At 39.8% G+C, this 12,078-nt stretch overlaps 1 pseudogene; it reads left to right on the top strand.

The window, feature by feature from the left end:
• The window catches only part of LOC141656753 (uncharacterized), a 41,479-nt pseudogene that overhangs the window by 3,921 nt on the left and 25,480 nt on the right, over nt 1–12,078 (top strand).

Raw genomic sequence — 12,078 nt, 5'->3', positions numbered from 1 at the left:
ACTCGGGGTAGGGTGGAGATCAATATATGCAACTTTATCCTGTTGATAATCTATGGATGTTTCCAAGTAGCTCAATACGAAAAACTGTCATGAGTTTAATGGACCGAGTATTACTTCACAATGAAATGAAACAGTTAGTGACCATCTTGCCTCAATTCAAAGCAAACTTAGTCTTTGGCTCCATTAGAATGGAAAAAATGATTTTTCGGATCAGATGTTTGCTTAAAAGTGCTGTATTTAGCAGCTTGAGGTTCTTAATGATCAAAGACTCCTGCTTGTTTTCTGTTCACAGCAGCTTGAGGTTCTTAAAACCGGACTGCGATATCCAGTGACAATTTTCTCAGAGTGAATATGGTGGGAGATTTTGCTGGTTATACAAATATTCCATCATTTAAGGATTTTTACTTGGTGATACCAAGGCAGGTATGCTTACTACCTTATGTGATAAACGTAACTAAATTGAACTCAATCTAAGGCTGCTACAAGATATGATGATAATCACTTGAACCTTTTTTCGTTCTATTTCTATTTTGAAGCATGGACCAGGACAACCTCCAGATTTAGGGAGGAACTTTTCATTGTGGATGCTTCTTGAGAGAGTGAGATTCACCCTTGATGGGCTTGAATGCAATAAGATTGGTGTCGGTTATGAGGCTTTTAATGGCCAGCCAGACTTCTGCGCTGCCCCCTTTTGGAGTTGTTTACACAACCAGCTGTGGAATTTTTTTGAAGTTAGTACCTCAAGATGTACTCTAAATACAAATTTTTGGGAGCCCTTAAGGCAAGGGTAGTGTTTGTGTTGTTGCTGTTGTTAGTCTAATAACACTTAAGTGAGTCTAGTAAGTATTTTAATCAAACTCGTAATTCTTAAATCTTTGCACGTGTTTGAAGATGCCGCCTACCTATGCATTACATGGAAGTCTTTTACCTAGGAAGAAGTAATCTAAGCAGATAAGCCACTGTACTGCAGGCTTTTTGTAGGAGATTACTGTTGAATTATTAACTAGATTATAAAGGGTGTTTTGACTTAATGATGAATTGGAAACTAAAATACCTCAGGATATTTTCCCTTGGCCAGGACTTGTAAGATCCTAACTCCTAGTAACTGTTTTTGCAGGCTGACCAGAATCGGATTGGCAGGAATCAACCACCTTTATATCGTGTAGTTGGAAGGTTTGAGAGAATCAATGACCATCCAGTTGAGTTCTTTATTCTTTTAACAATTGTATTATGTAATTAAAGTGCCACTGTTATTTACTACCAGTGTGTATAGGATGCAGGGCCTCATTCGTTTTCCATCGGTATCACTGAAGTTCTTAATACAAATCTCTTGATTGAACTAGGAGCCGATGACATCGAATATGTTTACTAGGGGTTAATATTTTGTGCATGAATTATAATCAATCTTAGATGCCCTTCTACGTTTAAAATTGATTTTATGGTATTATATATATGATCATGCTTTATGCTCCACTTCAATATTCTTAAATTGTGTCCGGAATTTATGTTCTAGGAGCCCTGGCAAAATTTTAGGCATTACTGTGCCTAAATTTGAAGCACTTGCACAGTTTGGGATTGCAAAGATTGAAACAAAGAATGTTGGCGAAGTGGAAGCATCTTACAGTTTGACGGTATGTTGGTTTTCGTTCATTTGTGCTGCATAAGGTTTGCCAATCTTTTGAAATTCAGAACAAGACTCTGATCTTTTATGGGCATTATGGCCAGTGAGAGCTAGAGCCATGAGGCTTACAGTAACTTGTTTTAGCCATGGCAATCAAGTTGAGCTCGCCTCTTTAGGTTAACATGCAATCATAACCTGACTTGAAAATCTATGTACTTTTTTTTCACGGAAAACCTCTCAACGACAAATCGACAGCAGTACCCTAGTCCCTCAAAGTTGTGCCCTGTGTTGTAATACTGCATTGAATCTTAATTAAGGGTAATGTTCATGAATCAGCTGACAATTCTCAGATTAGCCCGTCTTCTTTTATGCAGTTTCAGTGTTCAAAAGGTGTGATGATGATGGAGGTACATGTGACGATACTCTCAAGTTCTTTATTTGGGATTTACACGATTTATGTCTTTATAACTGAATACTACTTCCTTAAACATCTAATTGCAGGAGCAATTCTTTATCATGAAGCCAGAAGAGGTAGTCACTCGGTTTTTTAAAGTCAACCCAACCACTGATCAAGCTGCAAAGTATGCTTGTTCCGGTAAAGCTATTTGCTCATCTTTTTTCTTATTTTGTGTCTGTTTAAATGGGAATTTGGGCCACAATCAAAATTTGATTTTTTGCAAACTTATTATTGTCCCTGTTACAGCAATTTTGAAAGACTCAGAATTCAAAGAAGTTGATAGGGCTGAGTGCCAGTTCACCACCACAGCCACAGTGCTTGACAATGGAACACAGGTCTGTACAGTCACCTGTGACGGAAATCACATTCTAAAGTATTACATCCTATTTGCTTTGCTTTCAGAAATCATAGAATGATCGACTACACTGGACATCCTGATTCTCGAGTGAAAGGCCACTTGGAAAATTCAGTTGATTTGAAGTAAAATCCCAAAATGCATCTGTAAACATAAACTTGACAAATTTAGTTGTTGAAGTTCAAGAGCTTGTTAGGTTATTGGAACCTATGTTACTTTATTCTGGACACACCAAGTGCGCTGAACAAAACCTGACACAAAACCAAAACATGAAATTTTACCAAAATGATTCATGATCATAGAAACTGCAGGTACCCCCCTTTCAACCGTCAAAGTCTGCAAAAGGTTTCTTCGAATCGATTAAAAGCTTTTGGAACAAATTCTGGGCTGGTTTGTCAGTCTTCATCACGGGAAAATATTGCAGGTACATGTTTCGACACTGTCAAACTCGATAGCTTATTGATCATTTAAGCACTAAAAATATTTTGAATTGCACTTATATCGAATGTGTTTAGTTTTTTCCATTCCAACTCCTACCTTCTCCTATGTTGCTTGGAGTCTTCAATATTACTCGCGTACCCGCATCGGACACTCCACCCCCGGACATGGGTAGGACACTCGGACACTTATTTTAGACCAAAAACATGAATTTTTTTCACAAAAATAGTCGGATCCGACACATGGACACGCACCCGTGTCGGATGTAAGATACAAGAGAAAGGTTGGAATATGATTGTATATCATTCAATGAGATTTACAGGAGCATTTATACTGTTTACATCAATGTGAATATAGCTATATAATAGGTAACAAGATAAACAAATTCAACAAAATATGGAGAAGATAAAGGCTAGAGAATATACATGATTGACTAGCTTGATTTATATAGTTTAGGAAATCATAATCTTAGGATTATGATTTGATATTATTAACACTCCCGCGCAAGATGGATGACAGGGCAGTCGTATACCTATAAAAAATAACCAACTGGCTCTAACTAATATAGCTAGGGAAGTCGGGTCGATCTCCACAGGGAGATGGGAAAATGTCAGCTTTGTCTAAGTTCGTCACGGTAACCAAATTGGGGGGTTTTAATTGATTGATTCTAAACTAATGAGAGGGATAGAGAAGAGAGAATAAGAGAATAAAGATTAACCAAGAAGAGAAAACAGCTAAGACAGACGGTTCACCATAATCATTCGGTCAAGTAATCTAGGTCTCAGGTCAATACAGGTATGGTCTAAGGAGCAGTGAATATCTCCTTTCGGTCTCAATTCGCCCTAAAGCACAAATAGCTTAGCTTTCGCCCTAACTATAATGCCCTATTGTTCGCTACTAGTCTCGCCTTTTCCAACCTTTCGGTCCAGGTCAAGGATCACTATGATATAAATGCCTAATCGCGTCAACTCAATTAGACAGATACAGATAATTGCAGCAGTTAACAACAAAGATTATACCAGCTTAACCCAATAAGTCGATTACTATCCCTTCATAATTACGGATCCCCTTTAGTCTTAGCGAAAGAGAATTAGTACGCATCATCATTGAATTAACAATAACAACATATAGATAATTGAAACTAAACATGATAACAAAACTAATGAAGATTGAATTAAAGTAATTATGATAATAATAAAAGAGAGAAGGAATTAAAGCAATAATTAAGATTAAGGGATTAAAGAAGAATAATAGTACCAAAACAAATCCGAATCCGAGTAGCAAAAGTGTAAAGGAAGAGCGAAATCCAAGAACAGTAGAAAGTGATAGAGTGAAAAAGTGAATGAGAGAGGGAGTTACGTAGTTCTTCCCCCTGTCTTATACGAAAATCCACTCTAAACCTAATCTATGGACTAATTACAAAAGCCCATACGAAATTAGGCGGAAAATAATCTAAAGCAGGATAAACTACTCGATCGAGTGGAAATAAACCACTCGATCGAGCAACTATGCATCAAACCTCTCGATCGAGTGGAAATAAACCACTAGATCGAGTACTCCTTGCAATGTCTCCTCGATTGACTCCTCGAACTGCTCGATCGAGCAACCTTAAGCATATAAAGCATTCGATCGAGTAGAAAATCTACTCGATCGAGCTATCTTGGCACGTAAGACATTAAAGCACCTTCCGAAACCAGCTCACGCATCTCCAAAATGTTAGATTCCAAGCTCCGGCTCCTTATTCTCCATAAATGCATACAATTGGGACAAATTAGGCTCGATTTAGCTCCTCTTTGGTTTATTCCTGCAAATTACATAAAACGAACCAAAGTAGAATATTCGGAGGTATTTGTAGCCAGATGCTACATAAATAGTACAGAAATGCGTGCAAAAATGAGGTAAAAACCTTATATAAAATACACGCATCAAATCTCCCCAAACCAAACCTTTGCTTGTCCCCAAGCAAAATATGAATGCAACTAAGAATAAACAGTGGAACGGGACCAACACATCAGCTACAAATCACCCACCAAAACCAGTTTAATGCAACAACTGACAGAGTGGCAAATGAGAAGTGCAAACGAGTTAAATCAATGTTTCAAACTTACTGAACCGTCGACCTTGCAAGACTCAAAAGATATCGGACTCTCACGGGTCACTCGTCACTCAAAATTAGGCACAAGGTGAGTATATATGTGAAAGATAGAAAGAAGTAAAGACACTCACCTAACTCGACCTATAAGAACATGCATGCAGTTAACATGAATAAAGTCTCTACAACCGTACATATGCATTCCAACCATACTAATGACCAAGACACATGCCGAGGACTTACATTTGGGTAAGTGAGGTAATGGGTAAGAAGGGGCTAAGATGAATTTGGATATGTGGAGTTAATAGCCAGGCTAGCAACAATGGATCCAAATATAACTGCATCCCAACTTCGTACTCAATATAACAGGATGAAACGGTGCAAATTCCATGCACTCTACTCACGAAACACCAAAAACTCGTCAACTCCCCATAAGATATAAGTGAAACATGGGAGTGAAAATCATTATACAATTCTCATTTTTTTTCTTCGCACATGATTTTTCTTTCTTTTTCTTCTTTTCTTATTTCCATCTATTTTTTCGTTCTTTTTTTTTTTTCTTTTTCACTTCATTTTTCATTTTTTCATTCAACATTTTTCTTTCATTCCTTTCAATTCTTCCACCATCTTCTGAAATCAGATAAAATAACCATATTGCAATAAAACATTCCAACAACTACTCGTCACTAGCTCGGCTAGGGTAGGAAGTATTATAGAAAGTAGCTAATAGAACAAAAAGGCAATTTGGCTATGTGGGGCTCATGGGTAGAATGAAATAAAAGGAACTGCCTCTCCTAACATGTGTCACCATCCACAGACCGAATACATACAGGTATTAAGAAGACTAGACTCATGCTTATGCAAATTGATGTTACATGCCTTAAAGAGAGTACTACTCACATCCTAAATGAAACCGGTCATGAATGTCACCAGTTTAATAAGCTCTAACCTCAGAATGTAATGTAGCTTGCCGATATATGAATCAAGTCTATTCGTTCAGATAGGAGAGAAACAACAACTCGTAGATCATGCACAAAATCATGCCAACTAAATGTCAAGAATATGCAAGGCTCAGGTAAGGATTTAATGTAGCGTCAATGTTCAAACGTTCCGACTCAAATTAAACGTGAAATTTTTTAAATTTTATGTGATTTTTTTGAATTAATTTAAACAACAATGCATGCGAAAACAATTAAACGTGCAAGCAAAAATGCAAGAAAACATGCAGATACAGATATGGATGCATACCTCCCCAAACCAAACCGTACAATGCCCTCATTGTACCAAAAATAGGAAAAGAAATGCAAACTGAAGAGAAAAAGAGAAGTGGAGTCGGAAAACTTACAAAACGTCGTAAAGAGGGACCTCCCCAAACCGACCATGAACATGGGAGGTCAAAGAAAGTCAAGCAGTAGCTCCAAAGACGTAAAATAGCAGCTGGAAGACAAAACTACTCGATCGAGCAACTTGGAACAGCTCGATCGAGTAAACTGGTGTCTGAAAGACTCGATCGAGTAGAAAACTACTCGATCGAGTAAACGTGATTTTGCATCTGGTCGATCGAGTATAAATATCACTCGATCGAGTGAATAATTCCCCAAAAGTGCTCGATCGAGTAGAAAACTACTCGATCGAGTGACTGGACCTGCACAATACGCGTTAAAAGCAAGGAGAACATATAGAGTTCGTAAAACATTGTCTAAAGTTCAACAATAAGCTAAAGAGAAATAAAAAGTTCAACAAAAGTACAATAAAAACAGTCCGGGCTGCCTCCCGGAGAGCGCTGGTTTAAGAGGTCCCGCACGACCTTTCTGGCATCAATTAACTGGCGCATCTAGCTCGTCAAAGTACAAGACTTCAACACGATTGTCTGCTTCATTTGCCTCGTAATAATGCTTCACGTATTGCCCATTCACCTTGAACCTACTACCTTCGGAATCTTCGAGCTCCACGGATCCAAATTTGGTAACAGCTGTCACCATATAAGGACCACTCCACCTGGACTTCAGCTTGCCAGGAAAAAATCTCAATCGGGCATTAAACAGCAGCACCTTTTGCCCAACATAAAACTCCCGAGGTAGAATTCTCTTGTCATGCCATCTCTTCGTCTTTTCTTTGTAAATGCGCGAGCTATCATAGGCATTAAGCCTAAACTCTTCCAACTCATCTAGCTGCAAAAGACGATTCTAACCACACAACTTAGGATCAAAGTTAAGCTCACGAATTGCCCACCAAGCCTTACATTCCAATTCAACAGGTAAGTGACATGATTTCCCATAAACTAACCTATAAGGTGATGCACCAATTGGTGTCTTAAAGGCGATTCAGAGGCCCATAATGTGTCTTCTAATTTAAGACTCCAGTCCTTCCGTGATTTAGAAACTACCTTAGAAAAGATCTCTTTCAACTCGCGATTAGAGACCTCAACCTGACCACTAGTTTGGGGATGATATCCCAAACCACGCCGGTGTTGGACACCAACTTTAGACAGAATAGAAGTTAGTTTCTTTTCCTTAAAGTGCATTCCCCCATCACTAATGACGACCCTAGGGACACCAAATCGAGGAAATATGACCTTTTTGAACATTTTTATCACGGTCTTGGCATCAAAATGAGGTGAGGCAATTGCCTCAACCCATTTTGACACATAATCGACATCCACTAAGATATACCTGTTACCTTTACTAGACGGGAACGGTCTTTGGAAATCAATGCCCCAGACATCGAAAACCTCAACCTCTAAGATGCCGTTTTGTGGCGTCTCATGTCTCTTGGAAATGTTCCCTGATCGTTGGCAAGCATCACAAGCTGAAACAAAAGACTTAGCATCAGCAAACAAAGAAGGCCAGTAAAAACCAGACTGAAGTACCTTAGCCACGGTGCGCGATGGACCGTGGTGACCACCATAGGAAGAGGAGTGAGTGACCTTCCGGGACTACTTTGGCCTCCCACTGCGGAATACACCATCCGTAGAGACCGTCCGCACATTCCTTAAACAAATAAGGATCATTCTAGAAATATCGCTTAGCGTAATCTGTAAAACGCTTCCTCTGGCGATGAGAAAGGTCAGCGGCAGCTTGCCACCGACAAATGGGTTAGCTATATCTGCATACCAAGGCTCTTGGTTAACAATAGACGATAAAACAGCAAATAAAGTATCGTCAGGGAAAGAGTCGTCAATAGGTAGAGAATCTTCCCCTTCCTGTCGCGACAGATGATCAGCTACAACGTTCTCAGCTCCTTTCTTATCCTTAACCTGCAAATCAAACTCCTGAAGAAGAAGTATCCATCTCAATAGCCGTGGTTTAGCCTCCTTCTTAGCAAGGAGATGCCTCAAAGCTGCATGGTCAGTAAAAACAGTAACTTCTGACCCAATCAAATAAGAACGAAACTTTTCTAAGGCATAAACTCTACAGCTAGCAGCTCTTTCTCAGTGGTGGTGTACTTCACTTGAGCCTCATCCAGAGTTCGGCTCGCATAGTAGATAAAAGTCAAAGCTTTGTCTTTCCTTTGGCCTAGCACTGCTCCTAGTGCATAGTCACTGGCATCACACATTATCTCGAACGGCAAGTCCCAGTTGGGAGGCTGTATGATCGGTGCAGAAACCAAAGCCTGCTTTAACCTGTTAAAAGCAGAAAGACACTCATCAGTAAACACAAAAGGGGCATCCTTTAGCAATTTTTGAGAAGTCCTTCATAAACCGGCGATAAAAGCCGGCGTGGCCAAGGAAACTCCTCACCCCCTTAACATTAACAGGAGGTGGTAATTGCTGAATCACTTCCACCTTTGCTTTATCAACCTCTATTCCCCTATCAGAAACTAAGTGCCCTAAGACAACTCCCTCGTTGACCATGAAATAGCACTTCTCCCGATTCAAAGACAAGATTAACCTCAATACAAATACGCAACACTTTCTCAAGGTTAGACAGACAGTTAGAAAAATCACTTCCATAAACACTGAAATCGTCCATGAAAACTTCCATAATAGACTCAATATACTCTGAAAATATCCCCATCATACACCTTTGGAAGGTGGCAGGGGCATTACACAAACCAAAAGGCATCCTGCGATAAGCAAACACGCCCTGAGGACAAGTAAATGTAGTCTTAGCTTGATCGTTTGGGTGAATGGGGATCTGAAAGAACCCTGAATACCCGTCTAAATAGCAGAAAAAACTTATGAGAAGCTAACCTTTCTACCATTTGATCAATAAACGGAAGGGGAAAGTGATCTTTCTTGGTGGCGGCATTAAGCTGTCTGTAATCTATGCACATCCGCCAACCAGTCACTACTCGAGTAGGTATTAACTCATTCTTATCATTCTTAACCACAGTTGTCCCTCCTTTCTTCGGGACCACCTGTACTGGACTCACCCACTTAGAATGACCAACAGAATAAATAATACCTGCATCGAGCAGCTTCATTACCTCAGCCATCACAACATCCTGCATCTTCTGGTTCAGTCTGCGCGCCGACCCTGTCTGCAAGGTTTGTGATTGATACCCGTCGTTGTGAGTACCAAAAATAAGATTTATAATTTCCTATTAAGACTAACCTAGGCTAGTGGTAACAGGGTCGAACCACAAGGAGGCAGACGTAATTTCTAGTTGTCTAATAAAAGTCTAGGGTAACAATTGTGGGGGTTGATTTGAATTGGTCTATAGCTAAGAATAAATAAAGACAGTAAACTAAAAAGACGGATTAAACAGATAAAGAAGGGGTACTAGGATGGTCGGTTCATTACAGCTTCGGCGGAAGCATACTAAACAGGTCCAAATCGAACACAAGTGAGGCGGGAAACAAGAGGTCCTCTCGGTCCACTCTTAACAAATAGCATCTTTCGATCTCGCTATAGGTCCCTAATATCACTAATACTGACTCTCGTCCTGAAAAGTGACTAACAGTCTAAACTATACCTATCTTTCGATCTCAGCACAATTTAGTCATCTTAATTGGTGATCAAACAACTTTCCCTATCTCTCGATCTAATGGGTCAGTCATAAATTAAGCATCTAACTGGTCGCAGGCATTCGATTCGTTAAATACATCATTAAAATCAACTAAAACGAAAGGTAACCTCACGAGGTTAGTCGATCGACCAAGAATGTCAGTCGATCGACTGACACGCGAATCAGGCCGTGTTCAATCTATTGCCGCCTATGCTATAATTCGCCTACATCCTAGCACAAATAATCTAGCTACTCATGCTGAGGGTAAAAACAATAATAACGATGATAAAACTAACTACTGAATTCATGCTTGAAACGATAAAGTAAACAATTAACATAAACAATGATTTGGTTGTGGGAATCTAGCTAGCAATTTTATACTAATGATGAAATAAAACAATTAACTGAAATCAGGGCAGATCAATACCGAATTTGCAGAGGAAAGATTAGGAATAAGAACCAAAGATCCAATGCTTAACAATAATCCAAACCCTAATTCCAAAACTAAATATTATCGTATGAAAACTTGAGTCTAAATCGAGATACCTAAACTGAATGTTTATGTTACGTTATATAGCAAACATACGTAACAATTATTATCAAAACCTAAAACATAGTGGGCTTATGCTTCCTCGGTCTTTTAATTCTCGTCTGGAATAGCAGATTGGTCGATCGACTGAAGTGAGGGGTCGATCGACTGCTTAGCAGTGTACAGTAGCTTCTGGAACCCGATGGTTGGTCGATCGACGGAAGGTAGTGGTCGATCGACTGGTTGAGCTGCTACTTGCCTTTTATAAACTCGTGGATTTGTCTTTTGTGTAACACCCCCATACTCCAAGTGCCTTACCAGGACCACTCAGGTATGAAGACATTACCATCTCGGTTACCCGAGGCAATGATAATCAAATAAACAATGAAGAAACAACGTTTAAATATAAATACTTAGTGAGGAGTACAATTCTCAAAACCAAACCAAAATGCAATACATGTTCTCAAACTGACTGTTCTAACTGAAATGTAAATAACTAATAAGCTACAGCGGAAGACTCCTATCATCATGTCGTGGCCATCCCAGCTATCCCAGTACTCATCTCAATACCTGCTCAATATCTGCTCACCATCCCCGAATGGATCACCGCAGGTTTACAAAACAACACCGGGGTCAGTACTAATCACACAATTCAATATATACCAACAATAAGATAAAAAGACAGCTTAACTGTCACACACACACAACCAACCAATTTCAATCATCTCAATCACCGATCGTCCCTTTGGACGACCACGCCGATGGGGGACCGCAGCCGTACCCACCAAATCCCCGCTCCACATAGTGAGCGATAACCCTGTCCATTAATGTGCACATCCCTTCTGTGGCGGGTTCCACAGAAGGCGAAACTAGGGCGTGAAGCCACTCCCGCAAGTGACCCCACTCAGCCGAGGCCACGCCTCGCGAACCATAAACAACGATCACAACCACAATCACAATACAATTACTATATCAAACAACCAAACACAACACATCAACCAATATCCCATTATGGGACTAATGCGAGTAGAAATCCTACCCGGTAAGCACACAATCGACGGTCTCTCCTTTGAATCAAAAAGCTTCCTCTATGAACCCTCCTCCTATCATAAAACATATAAAGGCTACCAAATCACATACTACACATAAACCCCCAAATCTCTAAATTAGGGTTTAACCAAATCAAAGGAAAGACAATAAAAAGGGTACATAGATCTTACCCTCGACGCAAGGAACGCAACGGTATAATCAACGCTAAGAACTGACCTTCAAACTCCGGGTATTGCTAATAATGCGATTAGGATGAAGAACTTGCTTGCTTTCTCTCTTAAACAGTAATTTAGGTTTTGCAAAAGTGATTTAGAATAATGACGACAAAGCTTATATACCTTAATCGCATAATTAACAAAACCCGAGAAAACTCCCCGTAAAACCGGCTACTCGATCGAGTACCCGAGGTACTCGATCGAGTACCCCCTACTCGATCGAGTGCCCTGACTACTCGATCGAGTACCCAACAGGTCAGAAACTTTTCTAAAACGCAACTTACCCTTACTCGACAGAGTAAGGCCTACTCGATAGAGTACCCCAAGACTTATAAATACGGAGTATTAGGGGGTGTTTGGTTGGGTATATT

This window comes from Silene latifolia, chromosome 1, assembly GCF_048544455.1.
Source record: "Silene latifolia isolate original U9 population chromosome 1, ASM4854445v1, whole genome shotgun sequence".
NCBI lineage: Eukaryota > Viridiplantae > Streptophyta > Magnoliopsida > Caryophyllales > Caryophyllaceae > Silene > Silene latifolia.
This window is presented reverse-complemented; position numbering and strand designations above follow the sequence as displayed.